Source organism: Zalophus californianus, chromosome 6 (genome assembly GCF_009762305.2).
Source record: "Zalophus californianus isolate mZalCal1 chromosome 6, mZalCal1.pri.v2, whole genome shotgun sequence".
Lineage (NCBI taxonomy): Eukaryota > Metazoa > Chordata > Mammalia > Carnivora > Otariidae > Zalophus > Zalophus californianus.
Window position 1 is genome coordinate 98213494 of NC_045600.1, and position 24499 is coordinate 98237992.

General features: G+C 45.7%; 1 protein-coding gene across 1 annotated transcript in view; it reads left to right on the forward strand.

The window, feature by feature from the left end:
* Positions 1 to 4769: 4769 nt before the first annotated feature.
* The window catches only part of CGNL1 (cingulin like 1), a 155484-nt gene continuing 135754 nt past the window's right edge, over positions 4770 to 24499 (forward strand). The window contains exons 1-2 of the mRNA XM_027570815.2: positions 4770 to 4870; positions 23115 to 23204. The gene's annotated coding sequence lies outside the window, so the exon portion shown is untranslated. The remainder of the gene's footprint in view (positions 4871 to 23114; positions 23205 to 24499) is intronic.

Consider the following 24499-nt stretch of genomic DNA (forward strand, 5'->3'; position numbering starts at 1 on the left):
TCCAGCTCTCCCCTCCCCCAGACCTCCAGGTTGTGAATTCTGGGGGTGGGGGAAGCATTGAGCACCTTCTCCAGAGGCACCATTACACCCTAATGGTGGCTGCCCCCTTCCCTCTCTCACGTTTCCTGCTCCCTCACTCTACTTCCAGGGATCCCTTCTGGAATAACCACCGGACCCATATCCTGTCTCAGGCTCCATTGCCAGGGCAACCCAAACTAAGGCCGACTCTTCAAAAGGCTCCAGCCGAAGTCCTCTTTCCTGGTCCCCTTTCCACCCCCACTTTCTTCCCAAGCAGAGCTTCTCCACTTCAACCAAATAAACCACTTTACTCTTTTCTGTTTTACTCACTTCCTCCTGTTTCCTGTCTTGCATGTCTGAGCTCACCTTCTACAAATGTCTTTCCGTGCTCCCTTTATTACCCGCATTCCCTACATCCTCACAGTGGGAGCCACAGGAAGCGGTCCATGATGCAGCTTCCCTCCCGTGGCCCCTCCTGTGTTCTCCATCACTACTTCTATGTTATTCATCCCACAGCATTACTCTCAATGTTCCTGCATCATGTTTTCCATGGACACAAAATTGGGTGGAGAAAAGAGGTGAGTTTTCTTTACTCTTCCTCCTGAAAATTTCACTTCTGGCAAGTTGCTGCAATTGACAAAACAAATACAACAAAGCCCCCCAATCCCCCCCCCAAAATCTCTTTTTACAGGCTCAGTAGCAGCAGTCAAGGGAGAAAGACTTACATTGAATAAAAATAAAGCAAGGATGCTTTTCAAAATTTCTAAAGCTTTGCCCGGAGAGAAAGGTTTGCTTTCAGTTAGGGCTGAAGGGGCTTGAGCATGCAACCTGGTTACAGCCCATCAAAAAGCAGTTTCTCTGATAAACTAATCTCTACCCCATCTCTCTCCTCACCCTCAAAGGCTCCCCTTATTTTCGTTATTGGCAACATACTTGCCTCAAAGTGGGTGGGAGGGCAATTGCTGATTAATGCTTTTTATTTTTATTTGTAATTTTTAAAAAAGATTTTATTTGAGGGCGCCTGGGTGGCTCAGTTGGTTAAGTGACTGCCTTCGGCTCAGGTCATGATCCTGGAGTCCCGGAATCGAGTCCCGCATTGGGCTCCCTGCTCAGCAGTGAGTCTGCTTCTCCCTCGGACCCTCCCCCCGTCTCATGCTCTCTCTCTCTATTTCATTCTCTCTCTCAATAAATAAATAAAATCTTAAAAAAAAAAGATTTTATTTGAGAGAGCGTGCACAGCATGAGAGAGGGGAGCAGGGAAGGGGGAGGTACAGAGGGAGAGGAAGAGACTCTCCATTAAGCCTGGAGCCCAAAGTGGGGCTCAATCCCAGTATCCTGAGATCATGACCTGAGCTGAAGGTAGACGCTTAACTGAACGAGCCACCCAGGCGCCCCTGATTAATGCTTTTAAAACACTTAATAAATATTTACTGAGCACGTACTTTCTAGAGCTCCTTGTGCAAGGATCTAGGGAAGAAGTAAGATAATGACATTCGGCACAGGCTCTCCTTCAGGAACCACTCACCCCTGGTAGCCATCAAAGACTTCCCTGGGTCTTCCCAAAAGCTGGCTGGCTCTCGGCTCTCAAGTACCTTGGCTGCTGCCCTCAGCCCCCTCTGCCCTAACTGAGGGCACGGCACTCTTCTCTCCTGGCACCTGGTCTGGCCCTTACTCTCCTTCACCCTGCACCTGGACGCTGCTCACCTCTGGCCCTCCACCTCCCGCCCCCACCTCCTGTTGCCTGCGGAAAGCGCCATCATTACCTCAGCGCCACTGAGCCTTCCACAGCTCTCATAGAAAATCATCCTTATTTCTGGTGCTCCAAGCCGTGGGCCAAAGTCTGTATCAGCTTTGTCTTTGCTTTTTGCAATCCCTCCCTGCACACACCTGGTTCCCAAGTCCCGTGGCTTCTTTTTGGAAGTTTCTTTCTTTCCTGTCCCAGCCTGCGGCAAACCCTCCTCAAAGCTTTTCTGGTTCCTAGGCTGCAAGTTTCTGCCATTCCTGGTCTCTAGGGCCTTTTAAAAATGCCTTCCCTCGGGGCGCCTGGGTGGCTCAGTCGTTAGGCGTCTGCCTTCAGCTCGGGCCCTGATCCCAGGGTCCTGGGATGAGCCCCGCATCGGGCTCCCTGCTCAGCAGGGGGCCTGCTTCTCCCTCTGCCACTCCCCCTGCTTGTGTTCCCTCTCTTGTGTCTCTCTGTCAAATAAATAGATAAAATCTTAAAAAAAAAATAAATGTTTTAAAAAAATGCCTTCCCTCCTTAGGATGCAAGTTCTCTTCTAACCATTTTGCAGTGTCCAAGTACTGTTTGGTTAACTTGAGCCCCCTCACTGCAGTAATATTTCATGCCTTTTCAAAGGTATCTGTCTGGCCCCATTCCCCTTTCTAGCATGCCCACAACATAATGATTCAATATTTGTATTGTGAGAGGTCACCACAATAAGTCTAGTTAACATCCAGTTACAAAGATTTGTGTGTGTGTGTGTGTGTGTGATGAGAACTTTTAAGATTTACTCTTTTATTTTAAAGATTTTATTTATTTATTTGAGACAGCACAAGCAGGGGGAGGGGGAGAGGGAGCCGGTGCTATGTGGGGCCTGATCCTAGGACCCCCGGGATCATGACCTGAGCAGAAAGGCAGACACTTAACCGATTAACCAACTGAGCCACCCAGGTGTCCCAAGATTTACTCTTTCAGCAACTCTCAAATATGCAATACAGTATTATCTATAGTCACCATGACTTATTTATGTAATAACTGGATGTTTGTACCTTTTGAATCCTTTCAACCATTTGCTACCCCCCACCTCCCATCTCTGGCAACCATCAATCTGTTCTCTGTGTCCATGAGCTCCTTTTTAATTTTTTTTTTATTATTTTTTTTTCTAAAGATTTTATTTATTTATTCATGAGAGACAGAGGAGGAGAGAGAGAGAGAGGGAGAGAGAGAGAGAGAGAGAAGCAGAGGGAGAAGCAGGCTCCCAAGAAGCAGGGAGCCCGATGCGGAACTCGATCCCAGGACCCTGGGATCATGACCTGAGCCGAAGGCAGACGCTTAACCATCTGAGCCACCCAGGAGCCCCTTTTTAATTTTTTTAGATTCCACATATAAGTGAGATCATATAATAGTCTTTCTCTGACTTACCTCACTTAGCATAATACCCTCAAGGTCCATCCATGTTATCGCAAATGGCAAGAGTTCCATCTTTTTTAATGGCTAAAATAAAATTCGTATATATATCATTTATTCATATACACATTTGTGTATGTTACATATACATCACATTTTCTTTATCCATTCATCCACCGATGGACACTTAGGTTGTTTTCATATCTTGGCTATTATAGATAATGCTGCAATGAACATGGGGGGGTGCATATATCTTTTTGAGTTAGTGTTTTCATTTTCTTCAGATAAATACCCAAAAGTGGAATTGCTGGATGATATGGTAGTTCTATTTATAATTTTTTGAAGAACTGCCATATTGTTTTTTAAAATGGTTGCATTAATTAACATTCCCAACAATGCACAAGGGTTCCCTTTTGTCTACATCCATACCAAGTTATTTCTTGTCTTTTGGAGAACAGCCATTCTAACAGGTGTGAGGTGATATCTCATTGTGGTTTTGATTTGCATTTCCCTTATGTCCTCTGCATAGTGATGTTTACAACTTTTCAGGTATCTGTTTGCCATCTGTATGTCGTCTTTGGAAAAATGTCTATTCAAATCCTCTGCTCATTTTTAAATCAGCTTGTCTGGGTTTTTTTTGTTACTGAGTTGTAGGAATTCTTTATATATTTTTGGATATTAATCCCTTGTCAGATATATAACTGGCAAATATTTTCTTCCATTCACTATTACTTTTTAAAGCCTTTTTATATTGTTACTTGAAATTACTGAATTTTCAAGTGTCTACTTTGTTCAGTATGTCCGCAACCATTGACTTACCAAGTATAGGTCGCCTGACATTTCCACGTTTTCTCAGGCAACCTTTACAACCTGGTGGGGTAGGTATCCTGTTCCTCATTGCATACTTGGTCTCGAGCTCTCCCAGCTGGCCAGGGGCGTCCTGCAATTTCCCCTGGAATGGGCCTAAACTAGATGCTAGAAATCTGCTTTCCAATCCCAGTCCTACTACCATCAGCTGTGCGACCTGGGGCACCCCACTCCCCTGCCTCCCTAGCCAGGGACAGACTTTTATTATTGTTAGACTGGAAGTGGCCTCTATCATCTGACACCCCTCCACCAGTGTCTAGACACAGTAGGTGCTCAATAAATATTTGTTGAGTTGATTGCGGTGGAAAGAAAAGTTACACTTTAAGTTTCTGCCCAGTTGGGGTTAAAAGGGCTGCAGGGAGGGGTAAAGCGAAAACTGGGCTCAGGGGCCGCAGGGGGAGGGGGGAACAGGCAGGGGTTTGGGCGGGGGTGCTGCGAAACCGGGAATTTGGAAAGAAAGTTGGAGGCTTGCAGGAGAAAGACACCCAGCGATGGTGGAGGGGAGGTGGGAGGACATTCCGATCCCGGGCAGGGCGAGGACAAAGCGTCGCAGGAGAGGAGCGTGGGGCGTGAGGTGCGGTGGGAAGAGGTGCCGGCGCTGGGCGGCGCGTGCGGCCCAAGCCCCAGTCCGGGTGCGGAGGGGAGCGGCGGGCGCGCGGAGCGGAGGCGGGGGAGCGAGGGGGCGCCTGTCCCGCGGCCGCCCCGGCTGCTCTCGCCCCCGCGCGGCCCCCTGCCCCTCCTCCCCGGAGGGCGGGGCGGGGCCGGCTCGCCCGGCCTCCTGGCGGCGCCGCGGCCCCTGCACTTGGGCCGGGCTCTGCTGGTTGCGGCGGGAGCGGGACCTGGGCGGCGGCGGCGGCGGTGAGTGAGGCGGGAGCGGGCGCTGGGCCGGGGGCCGAGGTGACTCGGAGGCGGCGGCGGGACCGGAGGGGCTGGGGCTCCGCCAGGTGCGCGGAGGCGAGTCCGCCTTGCGGGCTTGGGGACCGTGCCGCGCCCGCCGCCAGGCGCGCGGGTGCCGGGGCTGGAAGGTGCGCTCGCGGCCCGCCGCCCTACCCAACAGATGGTGGGGACTCCGCGGGGAGCGGCGTCGGGGCTGGGGGGGGGGCCTCCAGGACCTACCGCCCTGCAGAGAAGCGGGATCGGCAGCCTTCGCACCCTGCCTCAACCCCTGGGTTCCTATGACAGCTGCGAGGGAGCCGAGGTCCCAAACGGAGCACCTCAGCCCCTCTCCCACCCAGTTTTACTTAACTTCTCGGCGTGCTCGTCCAGACCGTCCCTTGCAGCGAAAGGGCTTGTGGCCGCGGCTCTCTCCCTGGCCCTCCCCGTCCATGCAGGTCTTCCCTGAAAGCGTCTCTTACAGCACAGAGCCTTGCTTTCCAAGGGACTTTTCCAAGTTGCATCACTCCTTGGCCTCTAGACAGGTGCTTGGCTATCACGTTGGAGTTACACAGGATTTTAAAAAACTTTGTGTATTTACTATGTGCGGACCCCTTCACCCCAAGGAAGCAGTGCCCTTCCAACGCTGTTCAAAAACACATTGAGGGGCGCCTGGGTGGCTCAGTTGGTTAAGCGACTGCCTTCGGCTCAGGTCATGATCCTGGAGTCCCGGGATCGAGTCCCACATCGGGCTCCCTGCTCGGCGGGGAGTCTGCTTCTCCCTCTGACCCTCTTCCCTCTCATGCTCTCTATCTCTCATTCTTCTCTCTCAAATAAATAAAATCTTAAAAAAAAAAAACACACACATTGAGAATTTTGGGGGCCATTGGTTCTCAAACTTGGCAGCACGTCTAGAGAGTTTTAAAAAAAATACTGATGCCTAGGTCCCACCTCTAGAGATCCCTATTCAGTGGGTCGGGGCTGGGGTGTGTGTTGGGGGGCAGCCTGGGCAGTGGAATTAAGAAGCCAGGTGATTCTAACGTGCAGCCGCATTTGAGAACCGCTTGTTTGGCGCTTGCTCCCAGAGCTACTTTTTGTACTGGGGAAGATCCGTGTTAACAGCTCATCTCAGGCACTCTTGACTGCCTTGCTGTAGGCCACCTCTCCACCTGGAGGGCCTGTTGGTTGGTGGTTTCCAACCTTCGACTGCAGATGGTGCCTTTTTCTGGAGTATGCTTTGTTTCTGCCTTTCTGTTTACAGTAAATATTGCCTGGGCACTTTCTGTCAAGGAGTTGGGAGTGTAGGAATTTAAGCCACAAAGTCCTTGCAGGATCAAGGTTATAATACAGGGTTGTCATGCTCAGGCAAAACAAAGTGATAATTTGACTCATCTTATTTGGAGAAGATTTCAGATTAAAAGGAGGGAAAATACTTTAGGAATCCATTAACTTTTGGAGACCCTCTGCCACAGATAATGATTTTGCCTCTAAGTGTGAGGATTTGATCTTCAAGAAACCAAGCTAACAAGATCCTTAAGGTTTTGTGGCCAATTTTGTGTTAATGTGTGAGCATTTGTGACTTAAGCTTATTCCCGTTGTGTGATTAAGCCCAGATGTAACACAGTGTATATTTCTTGTTGATAGAGTAATACCTGAATTACAGAATTGGTGCCTTGCAGTAGCAATGCACAGCTGAGGTGAGTCCGTAGCCACGTTTCTGATGATCTTAAAAATGACAGGGAAATAGGACTAAGGAAAAATTGAACATGGATATCAATATTGACTGAATTTGATCATATATATTTTATTAAGAAAGTGTGTTTTCAGTGTCCATGCTATTGTGACATTCTGCTTGGATCTTGGTTAATTTTCTGTTGTATCCAAGTATAATGTTGCTACCTGGCCACAAACCAGTGGCTTTTATTATTTTTTTTACGTGCTGGCTGGTGCTCTATTTTGCATTTTTCTTAGGAGCAGGGTGACTTTTAAGAGAATACCCTCCAGAGGTGGAGAAACATTTGAATTCATTTCTAGCCCCTAACATGAGTCAAAAGAACCATTCATTTTGAAAAGTGTAGTTCTGCCAGTTGGATTTTCTTTTTCCCACCTTCTACTACCATACCCTACTCCTATCACTGTGTTCAATTGCTGGAAATGCAGCCGCCGTGGGAGCGGTCTTAATTGTCTTGGCTTGAAAATGGAGGTTATGTGGAGTGCATGGTCTCACAGGGTGGCCCCTGACCTGAATCCTCAACCTTTGGGGAACAAGACCATATGGAAAGTGTTTTCCTACTGTTGATTTTTTTTTTTTTTTCCTCCTTGGACCAGACCAACAAAATGAAGCCTGCCTTAGTGTGGTATTGCATGGTATTGCATGGCTTGTAACCTTTCTAATCTTGTCATCATTTTGGGGAAAAATGTTTATTTGAGGATGCTATTGAATTCTTGGTGTCTGAAAAGTTGCACTTGAACAGCAGTGGTTACACTGTGAATATAATTGTGTATTCTTCCCCCCACCCCAAAAAACATAAGAGAGCATGTTATCTGTGGCTCTAAACAGATTTATTGAAACGTTTCTCACTTGGGGCTTGCAGCTCTGATATTCTAAAATGACTGGAAGTAAGTGAAGAAAAACGAGAAGAAGGTTAGCAAAGGGCTTCTTCATTTAGAGGAAGGGTATACAACACTCAGAAGAATGATTTTTGATTTGTGTTACGAGTAGACTGCTCTATTGGTTTCCTCTTTTTCTCCTTCTGTAAGTAGGGACAGTTAACTTGCTTGTACAGTTGGGGTGCAGAGTGGTTAAAGAAATGTAATGGATTCCTTAACTGCCTTTCCCCCTGAAACCCATCTATCTAAGAGATGCCATTGACCTTTAATCGACAGCAACAACTGATTTTGTGCTTTTCCTTTCTTTCCCCTCTCTGATCTGGGGAGTGCAATGGCTGAGAGGTTGGCATCAGCAGAGAAAAACAAAGTTCAAGGGAACTGAAAATTGGGTAATTTTCCCTGAATGACCAAGTGCTTCTTTTGTCACATGACATTGCTGTTATCAAGAAACAAGTTATGGCATGAAGACTCTGAAAATGGAAAAGAAAAAAAAGGGATGTGACAGGAGTATCACCACGGTTGCCTGGCTTTCACGTAGGGGAAGCTTATGGGAGTTTGTAGTCCAGTGCCCTGGTTCCAACCTACCTTTACCCTCCTCTGTCAGGCACTGCCCTCCGTCAGTGCCCCCAAGCCAACATCGAGACAGTGCCTCAATCTTAAATTCACACCAAGTTTTGGGTTGTCGTTTGTTTGCCCTGATTACCGGCAAAGCTCTGCATTCGCTCATTGAGTTCTTGGTGAACAAGGTACAGTCCCTGACTTAGGGAGCTTGAAGTCTGGTGGAGATGAAAACTGTGGGTTACAGTAAATTGGGAGCTCTTATAATCACAATGAGCACAAAGAACTGTGAGGGGCAGCCAGGTATCCCCTGGCTAGCCTCACCTGGGTAAATGCCTTTGCTTGGGTTTCAATTAGAATTTACTAGGTCTGACATCAAGGTTTTTTTTGTTTTAAGTAGGCTCCATGCCCAGTGTGGAGCCCAACGTGGGGCTTGAACTCACGACCCTGAGATCAAGACCTGAGCTGAGATCAAGCGTCAGATGTCTAACAGACTGAGCCACCCAGGCACCCCTGGACATCAAGTTTTAAATGACTAACTTGAGTCCTTCCTGAAAGAGAGGGGATGCGCAGAGAGGTAGTGGGGAGTGAGGGAAGGAGGCCAGATTCTGGCAGACGCATTTGGTTGAAGGAGCACTTGACCAAACAGTGCAGGCCATTTCCTGGGGTCGGGAAGCTGGCAGAGAACGGGGCTGGGTCCATTTGGGGCATGTTGGTAACTGGCAAAGTAAGCTTCGTTAGCAGTGGCTACGTCTGCCGTGGGGTGGGCAGGAGAGAACTCAGTGCCTCCTTGAAGATGCAGCTGGTGTACTTTTAGAGCAAGTGATTTGCTTACTGTCTGCAACTCCAGCCAGCATGCGACATTCATTCTTTATCGTTCTGTAGTCACTTTAGCTCACATTTCCTTGGACAGACTGAGAACTGGACTTCACACTGTTTTTCCCTCCAGAGGGTGGTTTCCAACATCTGACCCACTGGGCTAATAACCCCACGGTTAAAAGAGGAGCTACCCTTTGTTTATTGACCCCCTTCCATGCTCCAGGTCGCGTGCTGAGCACTTGTCTTCCGTAGCTCCGAATCTGTACCTACTTGAGAGGCCGGTGGCACAGTGGCTTCACCTTACAGATGAGGAAGCTGAGGCCCAGCGAGGGGCTGGATCCTGCTGTAGCTCACGGCGCTGCAAGGAAGTAGCAGAGTTGAGGTTCGAGAGCCTTCAGGGTTTTCTACTGCTCCGTGTACTTAAGCAGAGCTGATTAATACAGTATGTTTTCTGTGCCCTATTTTTCTAACATCCAGTCCTCTTAGGTCTGGATTGATTTATCATTTTCCTTTACTAGGTGATAATGTTTTGCTTTTTAACGGAGAGGGTAGATTAGGCTGTTCAGAAAGACTCTGAATGGATCCCACATCCTAAGTGAGAGAGATCCCCACATTTCTGCAAGCTCCGCACACTTCTGAGTTTCTGTAGTTAACTGGCTGTTGGGTAAGAAATTAAAAGCAAAATTCAGTGTTGAACATTCTGGAGCAAAATAAAGCTGTGCACACATTCAATTCTTATTTATGTGGTACTTTCGACAAAAACAAACCTTTGCTGCATAGCAATTACCTCAAGCTCCTAAAATTACAGGTAGTAAGGGCTTCAAGGCCTTATGGGGCTATAATTAGTAAAGATGAGTTTAAAACAGGGTTAGTGAGTGTGTGTTTGTTATTACGGTGGGTTGTAGCTCAATATTTCAACCTGAGAAGGATCGGCTCCAGAGAACATTCGCAGGGGAGTCAGGGTAGGGTCATCATAGAGTTCGTATGTTTGGGATTAGAGCATAGGGCATTTGTCATGAACATGGATAATTTCTGCCAGCCTGGCTGGCGGCCTCTTTGTTTATAGGGACAAGTTTATTCCCTGCCACCCAATCACAGGCATTTCTGCTTGCCCTAGGTAGAGTGTACAGTGGTTCAGGTTGTTACTATATAGTGTGGTTTTTTTTTTTTTTTGAAGAAGTATAAAGCCCCTTTATTATTAATAATCTTTCACTGTTGCTTATCTTGCCTTAATCACAGAGGACTGAGGCAAGGTGACCAAGATTTTCTAGTTTTGGCTTCAGGAATTCTCTTGGTTTTTACCTCTGACTTCCCCTGTCTCTCTATCCTTGCATTTTATTGCATTTGAAACAGGCCTTCTGCTTTCCCTTGCGAATCTATAGTCCATACCAGGGAGAGGGCCTACTGTGGCCAGGACTCCTCTCATCCTGTGACATCAGTATTGTCAGTCCCATTTTCCAGGTGAGGAACCTGGTGAGGTCTGGAGTCGGGTACTAAGTGGGAGTTTGGGGGTTTCAGACTCTATAAACAGCTGGTCTCTTTGGACTTCATTTGAAAGGAAAAAGAAAGGGCCCAGTTGTCAAGCCATGAAGAGGTTCTAATATATCCTATGAATTAATATATATCTTTGAACTTCATCGTAGCTGTATGGGTCACTTTAAAAAAAAAAAGACTTTTGCCTAGGAGATTTTTATCCTCCTTCTTAAAAACAGTGACTTGCTCAGAATTACACAGTAGTAGCTGAAAAGTTGATTAGCCTCTCTCCTTGCCCTAATCTAATATCAAAAACCCCGGAAAGTTTACTGAGAGTGTGATTACAATGGAAGCTTTAGGAGTTGGAAAGGAACTGATAGAGAAGAATGGAGGGAGAGGTAGGAGTAGTTTGCAAAGAGACTGCGGGGTAGATTTTACCAAATTTAAGATTTCTTTTACTTGTGAGTTTCTGGTTTGGGGCTTGAGCCCCTTTGTTCCAGAAGTAGGCAGACCAGCTCAGCCTTGCTTCCCTGGGCCACCTGTGAATTTTTTTGGGGGGGGGATGGTGAGGGTGTAGGGTGAGGGAAAATGGGGATTGGGGCCAGGATTAAAGCCACTGGCTGCCTGATGTCTGGTCTGCTCTGGACTGGACAGCACTGGGTCCCTGCAGTGAGTCTAACTTCTTGGGTGTGAGGCAGCTGGGTGGTATACAAAAGAGAAGGGGCGCGGGGTGGGGGGCTGTCATCTTTGGATATCCCAGAGACTTGCCCAAGGTCAGTAATTCTCATAATTATAGCAAATCCTCCTAGAGCACTTATTTCCAGCCCTGAGAGGCTTTTAATATAGCAACTCTAGGGACCAGGTACTACCATAAACCCATTTTACAGACGAAGGAAACAAGCTCTTGAGACATTGGGTAAGTCGTCCAGGTTGTGCAGCTACTGAGTGGTGGGACCCAGGGTTCAGGCTCCTCTGGCCCTGAGCTGTGCTCTAAATGACTCAGACGGCCTCCTTAGGCCCAGGGCTCTGGTTGCTGCTGCACTGGTTCTTCATTTCTTTGACCAAAAAAGGCCTGCTTGCATATGCCTTTATCTCACAGTTAGAATACCATCAGTCCCCTTTGTGTATGAGTTCCACGCCCCACAAACCTGTAAGCAAACCGGTAAAGAGGAGGGATCTGGCCACTGACCTGTATCCTTGCATCGAGCAGAAAAGAGGTGCTTGGTGAAGTTTCATGGAAGGAGGGATGGAAGGCAGCTGGCCTTTGGAAACTTGATGTCCCTGTGTTTCTTCTCTCTCTCTAGCAGCTACAGTGATTTCTAAACAGAAAAGAAACAAGAGGGAGCACGGGGGAGTGTTTCATAAAAGTAATCAGAATTCCTGAAAAAAGCACACTTAAAAAAAAGTGTATTTCAGGTTCCCATGGCCATGGTCTCATGTTATGTGTAAAGCAGTGACTGTTCGCAGGGCCTGCCTCCCCCCCCCCCCGCTTGCAGGGGGTTTTGTGAGGAAGGAGGCCCTTCAGACTCTCAGACGCTGTTGGGACTGCTGTTATCGGAGAGCCCCCAGAGCATATTTTCTTTGGGGCTGAGCACCAAATACCAGGCGGCTTCGGCCCACCATCTGTTTTGCTAGGGGCCACAGACATAGAAAGTGGTCCAGTCCCTTGTGCCCTCATTCCGTCTCCAGAATTCGGGGCAGCGGGGGTGGGGGTGGGGAGGGGGTGGTGTTGCGCCTTCCCTTTGCCGGGAGTGCGGTGTCCTGGGCAGCTACCCCTTCCATCTGGGCTTGTTTCCTCACCTGTAAAATGCGGGTGTAGTGCCTGCCTCTTAGAGTTGTTGGGGCCACGTGTCTCTTTGACACGGGAGACTGGCTCTCAGGTGGGGCCCCGCTGGGGACAGGTAGCGATCTCTGGAGACATTCTTGGTTGTCAGACTGGGGGTGACGGTGGCTTCTGGCATCTGGTGGAGAGGGTCCAGGGTTGTGGATAAAAACCCCACGGTGCACAGGACAGCCCCCACAACAAAGAAGCATTTGGCCCCAAAAGTCAGTCATGCTAGGCTGAGAGCCCTGGCAAGTGGGAGCTCTAACAGTGGTGGCTGTTTTTCACATTTCTTACCAAAGGGAGCCCGGGGAACAGAAGGCCCTCCTTTCTTCAGTGGGGAGGAAGAGATGGAAATTAACCTTTTCCTGATGCTTTTGGGTTTCCCCACAGGTGCCCCTGAAGTGTGGGAAGAGCTACTTTCCTCTCCGTTAAGCACTTAGCTTCATTTGTAATTGTGTCTATTTACATATAAATAATACATATATGTTTACATATAAATAGTTAATATGCTAAAACCCTTAACATCTCGGGGTAGTTAAAATCTGGTCTTCCGGAAGTCAAGCTCCTGCACCCGTGTGTGGCTTCAGGTCAGCCACAAACCTTGTGAAGCTTGCTTTTCTTTTCCATAAAAGAGGACAGGTTACCCTCCTATCTTATGTTGTTCCAGGACTAAAGAAAGCAAAATGAAGTAATTTTCACATGTGCCTATGTGAAAATAGCTCTACACATGCGAAGGTACGGTATGGTTCCTGAGGTGGGCCTTTTGGTCCTGTTTTTCAGAGAAACCTGTTCCTTTAAATTTTTTATTGTTATGTTAATCACCATACATGACACCATTCGTTTTTGTTGTAGTGTTCCATGATTCATTGTTTGTGCATAACACCCAGTGCTCCACGCAGAACGTGCCCTCTTTAATACCCATCACCAGGCTAACCCATCCCCCCACGCCCCTCCCCTCTAGAACCCGCAGTTTGTTTTTCAGAGTCCATCGTCTCTCATGCAGAGAACCCCGTTCCTAAGCAGCCACTCAGTAAATGGCACTAAAAAGGATTCGGGCTCAGTAGCCAAAGAATGCTTGTGTTGCTGGCAAGGTGGTAAACTCAGCCGGGAAAACATTCCTGCCCCGGAGCATGTGATTCAGAGGCAGTGCAGGCCCGCGGAGGTTGAGAGGACGTGTGTGGGTGTGAACCACTTGGTCAGCTACCTCTAGGTTCACCTTTTGGCTTTTCCCTTATTTGTTCTCTGACCCTGGGCCAACTCCTTGACCTTCCTTACACCCCAGTTTCATCACCTGTGAAATGAGGCAGATGATGACACCACCACCACCCACCTGAGCACAGGTGTTGGGAAGTGACGTGTCCTTGAGAAGTGTCCTGGAGCGAGTGGTGCGCATGGAGAGCTTAGCTCGATAAATGCGTTGTTATTAGTAAAATAGCATTATTATTTTGGCCTAGGGCATGTGTAATTTTACTCAGGTGAGGAAGGGATGGCTCTTGGGTTAGGAGCTGAAGAAGGTTTTCTCTGGAGTTCCCGGTATCTTTTTAACATTTCAGTGTTAAAAGACACATAACGTAAGATTGGCCATTCGAACCGGTTTGAGCAATTTAGATTTTAAGTGTCATTAAGTACATGCACAGCACAGCGTTGTGCAACCATCACCACTGTCTAATTCCAGAACGCATTCGTCCGCCCAGAGGGAAACCCTGTCCCCACAGAGCAGTGGCTTCATGTTCCTCCCCCTCCCGCAGGCCCTGCAGCCCTGCTTTCCTCTTAGGCTCTGCGGGCGGCGCCTGTTCTGGACATTTTCTATACATGCACTTCGCATCCTGTTTTCAGGCATCGCAGCCAGTTCCAGCACTCGTGCCTCTTTACCTGGTCTCTCCCGAGATCAGCCCATGCCTCATTTTCATTGGCCTGTTCTTTCCCAAGTCCTGTCCGGTTTGCAGGCATTTATTCTTCCTTTCTCCCTTTTGACACTTTTTGGCCCACCTTCTTTTTTCCACGGTTCCCACCCAGTGATTCTAATGGCCCTTGAAATGAAGATTGGAATGAAGCGCTCAGCCGGGTTCTTGGTGCTGCCCGGGAGCAGGTCCTATCAGGGATTTTGTTTCTGTTGAAGAATTAACAGCAGGAGTGCACACAGGAGTGGGGGGCTGGGAGGGAAGGAAGGGGAGGCAGGCTTGAGCTGTCCCCAGGACAGCGTGGCAGGTTTTAAAAACAAGTGTCTGGAAAACACCTACCAGGCCCCTTTCATTCCTGTGTTTAAAAGCCTTCCACAATGAGAAGTGGCCCTCAATTAAGTTGGTTAATAAAAACCTCCCCCTGTTTTAAAGCATTCTTGGGAAGTGTTTACATTGAACCCCACTGTGGGCTTCTAAATGAGAAGCTGTGGAGTGAGTGATCCTTAACCTGTGACTTTAATAATATCCTTTGCTTTAGATTTCCAGGTGGAAGCCTGGGCCAGATTTGTAGCTTGTCATTGATCCAGACAATCTTGACTCTCTCTGTCCCTCCCCCTTCAGCCAGACCCTTAGAAGATTGGACAGGCCTAAAGCAGCTCAGAGATGCAAACTAGCTCCCTGGCGAGGGACCGGGCTGAAAGGGGGTGCTGTGTTCCCCACAACCCCTGTTCTGACCTTTAGTAACAGGATGGAGGGCTTCAGTAACAAGAGATGAAAGCATTTAGGAGAGCAGCTCGGGGCTTGTGAGGTTCTTCTGGGTCCTTCCACCAGGATTTGGAGTTTTCTCGGGCTAAGGAGGCTGTGGGCCCTTAGAGTTAAGGACACTCTGCTTTTTGCTCTGATTCTGGAGAGATAAGTAGGGCCCACCAAGAGGAAGCAGGATGTTGGCTGCTTTTGGGGGCTTACAGAGTTTCTTTCTTTGGAAACTTTAGAATTTATCACAGAGACGCATCCAGAGAAAAGCTATGTCCTGAAATAAAGGGCCCTCTAGGATGCCTTCCCTTTGTGCTGCTTTTCCGGGGACCTGAATTATGCTGGCTGAGGACAGGAGGGTGGGAAAATCCAGAGTCACTGGCACAGGTTGGGATTTACCCAGAGGCAGTAGGGCCTGGTGGTTACCAGCCTGGACTCTGGCCCTGGACTTCTTGGTCCAAATCCTGGCTTCGTTGCATGAGAATATGTCTAAGGTGCTTGGAGCAATGTCTGGATAGGGAAGTGTATATGCGTATGTTCTTATTATTCTGGTACTTTTGCTTTTTGTGAATTCCCAGTTAGAATTGTAGAAATCCTTCTTGTTTTCAAAGCTAATTCACCTCTGTACCCGGCAGGCTTGTGCAATCCATGGGAGAGAGTGATATCACTGGACCCTTAAAAAGCATGACCTGCAGATGGTGAAATCATGCTTGATGAGTCTATGAAAGTTCTTTGAGGGAGAAAATAAATGTGGGGAGAAGGGCAAATCCGTGGATACAGTTTTAGAGTTCCAAGAGACCTTTGAGAAGAGGTCATGCCCAAGCCTATTGAATATATGAGTCTCCCACAACTTTCTGTGTGGAGGAGAATTTAAGAAGGAATATGGCTGAAAACCATCTTCTGTTTGTCCTCAGTAAGAGGAGAAAGGGGAACTGTGAAATCTTCTCATTGCAGTTGACATGAAGTCTTTTTAAAAGTAAAATGCAGAAACGTTCGAGTTAAACCATAAGGAGTTCTGTGGTTTTCTTTTTTTTAAAAAAATTTTGGAATCTATATGGATATGTCAACTATACTTTTATTTTTATATTATTTATTTATTTTTTTTAAGGATTTTATTTGAGAGAGCGTGAGTGCACAAGCAGTGGGGGAGGGGCAGAGGGAGAGGGAGAAGCGTTCGGCAGGGAGCCCAACGTAGGGCTCCATCCCAGGACCCCAAGATCATGACCTGAGCCAAAGGCAGATGCTTAACCGACTGAGCCACCCAGGCGCCCCTCAACTACACTTTTAAATAATTCACCTGTACTCTGTGGCTACACCTCAGTGGCCAAGGGTTGGGACTAGGAAATGTGTGCGCTGTGTCATATGCTGTAGAACACGGGTGCTCAGGAAATATATGTTGAATGAATAAGTAAAAATTAATAGAACCAAGGAGTTCATTAACAAATGACTTAAATTCTGTCTTTTGAAAAATAAATTCTCCTTTCTGTATTTTAATTAAATAGTACATTTGTAGGAGGAAGTAGATTTCTCCATTAATAAATATACAAATAGGATCACTTAAATGCTCAGATGCTGAATTTCATCCCTTCTGTGATTTAACCTAGGACAATAAATGAATGAATGAAATGAATAGAAGCTTTGTTAACACAGAGCCCTCTAGCCCAATAGGATTAGGAACCTGGGAGTTGCTAGACTAAAAAGACACTGGCAGGAATTAGTCGCCTTTGTATTTTTTGCTTTTCTCGGCTCCCTGTGGGTTAGTGTGGTGCCACATGTGTAGAAGTGTTCTATGTGTTTGATGAACAAAGTAAGATCTCCTTAGAATAAGCACAAGTGTTTTATTATTTCATGTCTAATATGTACCAGGCAAACTTATCATTATCCTTGCTCTTACAGTGGTTATAGTAACTTTTGCTGCATAATAGTGCTGGGTAACAAACAACCCCAGATCGCCATGCCTCACAACCACAAACATTGATTTTCCCACTTGGTCATCTGTTGATTGGGTGTGGTTAGGTTGACCTAGGCTGGCCTTGGCTGGGCCAGACTTCCATTTGGCTTTGGGTCTCTTCCTCATTTGCTTATTCTGGGGCCCAGGCTGAAGGGGCAGCAGTTACCTAGTACACGTGCATCTTGTGGTGGATCACTGTGGCATAAGATGTCAAATGGAAATGCATGATGGCTCTTAAGACTTTGGCTCATAACTACCAAATGTTCTGCCAGCATTTCACTGGGCAACAAACACGTGGCCAAATCCAGTATTAGTCGGGTGGGGAAGCATGTTTGGTCCATTTTCGTGGGAGGTACTGCAAAGTCATGTGGCCAAGAACGTGGACGTGTTATCCCATTATAGTGGAGTGAAGCATGGGAGAACCTGGAAAACCAGCCTTTTGGGAGCTTGCTAAACCTAGGCCAGCTGGGTGAAGAATCAAAGATGTTTTGTTCAGGTACCAGCTTAGGCCTTGGTAGTTACCATAAATTAGCCTGACATGCGCTGACTCTTGGCTAGCTGAATGTCATTTCGTATTCATTCACTGTGCTGGTGTTCCTGAGAGTTCTGCATATCTGTGGGAGGGGCAGAAGTGATGGGCTGGGTTTCCTCCTGGTCTGCAGTCATGACTTGATCTGCTCCTACTGTGATGGCAGGAGAGTGACAGGTAGAGCAAAGAGGACAAAGGGCCAAAGTATCTGGGGAGGCGGGGGGTTTGGCTTACCCTTCGCAAGGTCCTTTCTCAGCATAGATCCATGGGAATGGGCCTAACTCCCCCTTTACCAGGCAGCAACACTTGATTATCAGGGCCTTCATGCATGCTGTCCCATCTTTATAAGGACCCTGGGCCTTCATTTCCAGAGTCCTCCTTTTCTGTCTGAAGAAACAGGCCTCAGGAGGGGGGTAGGTGACTTCTCTTTAGCCAAGTGGCTCATAGGTAGCAGATCCAAACTAGATCATCCTCAATCCCGGTCTAGGGCTTGTCCTTCCCCATGCCCGTGACTATCTCAGTCCAGGCAGAGAAATGTGTCTGGCTTTAAGGCATTACAATATATCCTGGCCCTGTGATGGCAGTGTCTACTTTCCAGAAGGAGTCGGCTCAACCTTGTGCCTCGGTGCAATGCCTTGGGAGGAGCAGAATGAAATTTTGGCCAAGAGCCAGCCTTTGTGTTACCTGTTACCTCTTCGTAGGGTGTCCTTTTTAAATGAAGAAATGTCAGACTCTCCGAGAAAAAAAAAGACTGGCCGTTAAGTGAAAATGCACAGAGAATAAATGGGGATGAAACCCCCGTGAGCCAATGGGGTGAGGAGACATGACGCTCCTACGTGCCATGGGTGGAGTTATAAAGCCAGTGGACTTCGTTTTGGAGAGCAGTTTGGCAGGGGGGATACTTTCACCAGCAAGTAAATAAAACTCAATTAAAAGTGGTTTAAACAGTAAAGACATTTATTATCTCATGTAAACCAGAAGGCCAAAGGTAGGGCACTTTGGGCATTAATTAATGGAAGACCCAGATGCATTTCCTCTTTTCTCTTGGCCAGCCTCAGTGTTTTGCCTCTGTCCTCAAGCTTCCCTCTCCTGGGGCGCCTGGGTGGCTCAGTTATGAAGCGTCTGCCTTCGGCTCAGGTCATGATCCCAGGGTCCTGGGATCGAGTCCCGCATCGGGCTCCCTGCTCAGCGGGAAGCCTGCTTCTCCCTCTCCCACTCCCTCTGCTTGTGTTCCCTCTCTCGCTGTGTCTCTCTCTATCAAATAAATAAATAAAATATTTAAAAAGAAAAAAAGCTTCCCTCTGCTATGGTCCTGTTGTGGCTGCTGCAGCTCAGCTCCATCCTGTATCCTCCTATACAGTGATGTCCAGAGGTGGGAAAAGAGGAAAGCAGAGGAAACCTTTGCTAGGAGCCCCCTGCCCCTTTGGCAAAACGGGGTTAACTGGGTCAGATGCCCACCCCGAACTGATGGCTTGCATGGGAGAGGGGGCTCCCGTGGCTTGCTTAGGCCAATCCGTGGGTTAGATAGAGACCCATTCTTCCCTGAAGCCCATGGGTAGTGGGAGGAGAGGGGTCGAAACTGGAGCTTTGCTGGTGGCCAGGGGGAAAGGGGCGGTTGTAGGCAGTAAATGGTGTTGGCCACAGCATTATCTTTCAAAATTAAGAATGTATACGTCCTGGGCACCTGGGTGGCTCAGTCGGTTAAGCGTCTGCCTTCGGCTCAGGTCATGATCCCAGGGTCCTGGGATCGAGCCCCACATCGGGCTCCCTGCTCAGCGGGGAGTCTGCTTCTCCCTCTCCCTTTGTCTCTCCCCCTGCTTGTGCTCTCTCTCGCTGTCTCTGTCACTATCTGTCTGTCTCTCTCTATCAAATAAATAAATGAATAAAATCGTTAAAAATTAAAAAAAAAAAAAAAGAATGTATACGTCCTGACTCAACCCTTCCACAGTTAGAAATTTATCTTGTGGATGTACCTGCACAAGTGGGGCAGACATACAAAGATATTCATTGCAGCATTATAATAGCAAGACACTGGAAATAACCTAAGAATCTAACAATAGTGGACCGGTTAAATAAATTAGTACATTATGGAATTGAGCAAATCTGTAAGTACTGATAAAGAAAAATTCACAAAATCTATTAAGGTTTTTTTTTTCCTTTTTAAGCAAGATGCATTGGTATGTATCCTGAGATCCCTTTTTTTTTTTTAATCTTAATTCTTGATTGCAAAGATAAATTTCTGTGAAAAGTCCCAGGAAACATGTTTATTTCTGGGCTGTGAGATTGGTGCTACGGTTAGGAAGGAAAGTTTCTTTTTCATTTCATGCCCTTCTTGACTGTTTGAATTTTATAAAAATCACTGTATGTATTACCTTTATAATAAAAAAGGAAATGAGAGGTATTAGAGTGTGCAGGAGCTTAAGGAGAGGAAGCCAGGGTCCTAACGTGGGCATTATGAGGGGATGGGAGTGCCATTTGGCTGTGTGTGATTGGCCTGAAGGGAAGTTGGGGAAGGAAAAAAGTCCAGGAGTGAAACAGCGTCATTTAAAAAAAAAAAATCTCCCTTGGTATCCTGCACCTTGCCTTACACATAGTAGAATCAAACATATATTTGAAGAATGAATGAATATTTAGATCAGGACCCAAAGCAGCTTTAGGAAGTGCCAAAACCCAACTTAGCAGCTCAAGTCAGCAAGAAAGTTGATTCTGCTGGAAATTTATTTTGCAAATAAAATATGGCTTCTGTTTCCTCCTATTTCCTCGAGCTCCCAGAATCTAATTCATTGCGAAAAATCAATCTGAGTATGCAACTTTCTATTCATCGTCCATCTCAAACTGAAGCCTACTGTGCCAAGTTCTGAATAATAAAGCTGAGTAAGGTTTTTACAACTAAGGGTAGGGCAAAGACAGGAACCACCAATATGTTAATTGTGCTTATAGTTGCGGCTTTAGTGGAGAGGTATCTGAATGGTCTAAATAGAGCAATTTTTTTTTTAAGCAAAATAAGGCTCTCTGATACTCCAAACTAACAAATCAGAAAATTAATTATGTCACTCTGATAATAGGAAGAAACCATATAATATAGTGAAATGGGGATTTTCTATTTGGCCAGTATTTGTAGAGAAGTGTGAATGTCCTTATTGGTGAAATCAAAGAATTATACGTGGTAGTATTTTCAAGTAGAATTCTCTGCCATGTGGAAAGGTAAAGGCATATGATTATTGGAAAGTCTTTATATTGGAGAGGGCAGGGCGAAGGGGCAGTAGGGTGCTACCATTCTGTTGTGCTGATACTCTTCATAATTCCTTTGCCTGAGGGCTCTCCCTGAATTTGATTCTTGTAAATCAAAGAAAGAATGTTGTAACTGACATTTCCATTAAGTTGCTTTTAACTTTTATACCCTTGGGTTTTAGCATTTAACTCTCTGTAATGGCCACCGGATGCCCACTTTATTCAGACAATAAAGATACCGTTGAGCTGTGGTAAGATCATTTCCTTTGGAATAAAATGAAAAGCTTTCTGTGCTCACAATTGGAGGAAAATGTAAAATTTTAGTAGGCCTTTTTCTGCTAAGATTGAAAAGAGTCCATGTTTGAACACCATCAGCTTTGCGGCTCAAATGTGCCTTGGAAATTTCCAGCATGGTTTTAAAATAAAAGAAGCAAATAGACCTTTTCATGTGTGTTTTTGTAATGGGTCCTTAGAAATATGTGGAAGAAGAGTGATATTTCACATCTTTGTTGGGATCATTTTGGGATCAAAAGATCCTGAGATCATTGGTGCATTATGTTCTAGAGTGGACCTGATTTAAATTACTTATTAGAGAGAGAGGGAGGAAGGAAGGAAAGAACGAAGGAGGAGAAGGTAGAACAGAGGGAAGAATGGTGTGGGGGGGGAGGGAGGGAGAGAGTTAGTGTGCATGTGCATGTGTGTATACCTATAAACCCAAATGTTTATGCTCACTTCACATAATCTTAGTATATATCCTCCTCTGGTTTTCAGTCTATCCTATATCTGAATATAGGATAATTTGATAATTTTATTTATTTATTTATTTTTAAAGTAATCTCTACACCGAACATGGGGCTCGAACTCAGGACCCAGTGATCAAGTCACATGTTCTACCAACTGAGCCAGCCTGGCACCCCTAAGTTTGATAATTTTAGATGAAATCTGCATCTACATCAGAAAATATACAAATTTATGATAGAACCCTTCTGTGGTGCTTGATAATGCTTGGCACTGTTTTAAGTACTTCACGCCTATTAATTCACTTAGTCCTTATAATAACCCTATTATTATCCCATTTTTACAGTTAAGGAAAAAGGCACAGAGAGATTAAGTAACTCACCCAAAGTAATGCAGTTAGTAAGTCGTGGGGCTAGGTTCAAAACCAGGTAGTCTGTCTTTCCTTAGTTGAAAGCAAATGAAAAATTAATTGAAGCAAAAATTCATGAGATTTAAGTCCTTCCTAAATCTACTGGTTAATCTTGTCAATCGGAGACTTTTCTGTTGGTGTTGATAGTGTTTCATTTAACTACAACAATCTTATGTACTCTTGAGTCCCTTGCCTCATGATCAGCATTTTCAGTTACACAGTAGGCATATACTTTATAAATTATTTTAGTTGTGAATCTGATACACATTAAAGGACAGTAAATTTAGCTAGTCAGCATGAAAAACTTTACAGAGAGTTCCTTGTTTCCTCTTTCCTTAGGGAAGAAAGATGAACTCTGTGAGTTCCCAAATGACTCCTCAATTTAAAATGAATTATTCCGCTGGGAGAAAATATTCTTTCTCCTCCTGCAGAAAGCAGCTTCTGCTTTCAGAAAAGAAGCTGCAGTCATTTTTCTCTTCAATGGCCTGGATTTAGTCCTGATGTGTGACTCCTGCCAGTTTCCTTTCTTTGAAACCCCAGCAGCAGTGTAACGAGTGATTCACCCTTGTTGAAATAAACGCTGTGGCTGGTGTTCTACATAGACAACTTTTGAATGTCCGGGTCCCCGCCTGCACTTCTGGCCTTGACTTAGGATGGAGAAGGAGCTCCCACTGGGGGAGAGGGTGTTGCAAAGCAATTAAAAGCTGAAAGCTGAGAGCAGTACCTGGCACCCTAGTGAGACCTCAGGACACAGTTGCCCCTGCTATGGTTGTTGGGTATCGGACCCTCGCCTCGTGCTGGGTGCTATGGTAGACACCGCGTGCATTGCCTGCTTCCATTACCATCACGTTCCCACCAAGTAGGTGCTGTGTTTGTATCTGTCCCCACTTACAGATGTAGACACAGCCCCTTAGAGAGGTGAAGAGTTTGCCCGGGGCCATATGGCTAGTAAGTGGTTAAGAGCTATGATGGTTTAGTTTTTTAAGGTAGAAAAGTACAGCTATCATAAGTGTATAGGGTTTAATAGAAGTTTTCACTTCCTCCCAGGCATCATTCCTCAACAGAGGTAACCACCGTCCTGTTTCTATCACCATAGGTACATTTTTTTTTCACTGTGGGTAAATTTCGACCATTCTTGAACTTCATAAAAATGGAATCATATTCATATAGAGTGTGCTCTTTTGTGTCTGGCTTTTTTCATCCAACATTATGTTGACATTCATGCATGGATTTGCACCAGTAGTCATTTCTTCTTTCTCACTGCTGAATACATTGCTATATTTCTCACTGTATATTTCATTGAATGACTGTACCTCAATAATTGATTTATCTACTGTTGATGGACTTTTGGGTTTTTGTATTTCTTGGCTGTTATTAAAGGTCGTATTCAGTATATGTATGTACATTATTTTTTTCTTTTCTTTTTTTAAAGTAATCTCTACATCCAGTGTGGGGCTTGAACTCAAGACCTGGTGATCGAGAGTTGCATCCTCTACCGACTGAGCCAGCCACGCGCCCCTATGTATGTCGGTTCTTTGGTTATATATCTAGGAGCAGAATTGCTGGGTCTTCATTATTGTGGAGCTGTGGTTGATACCGTGAAACAGTTTTCCAAAGTGGCTTTACCAGTTTACATTCCCACCTAGCAGTGTGTGAGTTTCAGTGGTTCCAGTATCAATGCTTGGTGTTGTGTGTCATTTCCATTTTAGTCCTCTAGTGAGTGTGTAATGGGGACTGTGTTGTAGCAAATTTGGTTTTGGATCAATAGATGCTTATTGTAAAACGTTTTGAAAATCACAGAAAAGTATAAGATGAAAATTAAAAACTTTTCAGTTCTACCATCAAGATATACAGGCGTTAATATTTGGGTGTATTTTCTCTTTTCTCCACTGCATATGTGTATGCATATGTATGCTAAATACAAAACTGGATTTTCGTGCAAGCAAGATTCGGTTAGGGGATGTTTGGGGTGCCTATACAATGAAATAAGAAAGCAATGAATGGAATGCCCCGGAATAGAGTCCTGATGATACTGTAAATGTATATCATATTGCCATTTTCCTATTTGACTTGGAGGAAGAAGGAAAAAGGAAAGGAATCCAGCATCTATCATGCACCTGCCATGCCCTGGGCACTGTGGTGCTGGGAAGTGCTGAGGGGATTTGTGTACTATGGGAAAGTGTAACCCACATGGCAGCCATCTACCATACAACATGTTTGAAAAATAAGTCTTATTTCACACCTAGTAACAGAGCATGTTGGAAAACTGGGCTCATGTCCCAGTGTAAATGGAGTTTAATTAGAATGGCCGGTTGTTTGCCCAGTCACAAAGGTACACATACTCCTATTGTTTTAACCACTTGAACACTAACGCACAGGGAACAACACTTTGAATGGAGAACACTTCATTATTTGGTGCATAGGCTTCATGTTTTAACAATTGTCCTGTTTCCTTCAAATGCATGAAATCCAACTCCTTGTTGTTTTTCAACATTGAATCTAATCTCAAAATCCTAATTAAAGTCTTTGAATAATTTGCATTATTGGCTGAAATTTTTATTGGTTTGAAAAGTGGAACCTCACTCTTTGAAGCCATGCTTCATCTCCCGAAGACCCAGGACTAATTTTTGTGGCCAATAAAAATGCACTGGGGGGTGGGGTAAAGAAGAAAAAAAATACACAGGAAATACAAATCTTATAATCCTGAATGTACTTTAGATCTTCATTGCATTCTATAGAGATCTCTTGTTTTTCTCTCAAGAGCAGAGGTATGGAATCTTTCTACTGAAGCTTGCTGGCCTATGGTAAAGTTCTCTC